At 34.5% G+C, this 1,345-nt stretch overlaps 1 long non-coding RNA gene across 1 annotated transcript in view; it reads right to left on the bottom strand.

The window, feature by feature from the left end:
- LOC128248047 (uncharacterized) overlaps positions 1–383 on the bottom strand; it is an 11,021-nt gene extending 10,638 nt beyond the window's left edge. The window contains exon 1 of the long non-coding RNA XR_008264319.1: positions 355–383. This is a non-coding gene — a long non-coding RNA (uncharacterized LOC128248047). The remainder of the gene's footprint in view (positions 1–354) is intronic.
- Positions 384–1,345: the final 962 nt, after the last annotated feature.

Below are 1,345 nucleotides of genomic sequence, written 5' to 3'. Positions count from 1 at the left end.
ATAGATAGATAGATAGATAGATAGATAGATAGATAGATAGATAGATAGATAGATAGATAGATAGATAGATGGATAGATAGATAGATAGATATCGATATAGTTATATACATCTGTGTTTGTGCGCGTGCACTTGTGTGTAAATAAACATACACTCATACATATATATACATATGTGTGTTTGCGGGTATATGTATGAGTGTATTCTTCGCACATCTAAGCTGACGTAACAGAAATTTTCATGGACTATTGTGTAATTTACGTTTCTTAAAGGAATCTGTTAAATATTAAAGGTTGACAGTTCTATTCTTGGCAGTCTATCGATTACAAAAAGTGAGAAAAGACCAAGTTACTCACCTCGTCTTCACTATCGAGGATAAATTGAATATACGCTGCAAGGAGATATAAAATATTACGCAATGAAAGGAGTTAATAAATAATAAGAGTTAATAAAAACGGATATAAGAAATTGTTACATTTATTAATTGATAAAGCATACGATTCTGTTGCGAGCAAAATATATTTGAAGGCCATTAGAAAATACACACTTGTACACACGTACACACACAGTCGTACACTCACAAATATCCATACACACAAACACAGACTCATAAACACATACGCACACGCACACACACATGCATATATATACGTACCCATATACGCACAAATGTATATCCATCTGTATGTCTACATCCATCTTTCCTTCTTATTTCTTTAGGACAAACAAGGACAGACAAATGGATTAAGTCAATTACATCGAGCCCAGTGTCTTTGCGTCAGTGATTGTTCACTCCTCTGTCTTGAGAACCGGTTCTGATTTATGTCCCACTAACTCAGAAGCTCGGCAAAATTTAAGATAGAATAAGTACCAGACTTAAAAATAAGTGCTGGGGCCAATCAGTTGGAGTAAAATCCTTCAAGATGGTACCCCCAGTATGGCTGCAGCCCAATGACCGAAACAAGTAAAAGATAAAAATTCCAACAACAAACAATTTCATGAATCAGGCATTTAACTGGCGTTATCATCCGACCAGCTAGAGACGGTGGCAACATCAATGCTATATTACGTTACATAAAAAGATATACATTAGACAAAATGTTTGAAGGTATTTTATGCCAGAAAAGTAAACGAGGGATGGAAACTTTGTGACTATAAATCTACTTGACCTCAATATTTCACTGTTACTTATTTTAAAGACTCTGAAATTATAAAAGATAAAGTCGATCTGGTCAAAATATGAACTCAGAAGATAGAAGCAGAATTGCTGTCAAGCATTTTGTCTGGTGTGCTAACGAATCTGTCAGCACACAGTCTTGGAAAAGAATTTAATAAAGTCATCAAAAC

Source organism: Octopus bimaculoides, chromosome 6, assembly GCF_001194135.2.
Source record: "Octopus bimaculoides isolate UCB-OBI-ISO-001 chromosome 6, ASM119413v2, whole genome shotgun sequence".
Lineage (NCBI taxonomy): Eukaryota > Metazoa > Mollusca > Cephalopoda > Octopoda > Octopodidae > Octopus > Octopus bimaculoides.
This window is presented reverse-complemented; position numbering and strand designations above follow the sequence as displayed.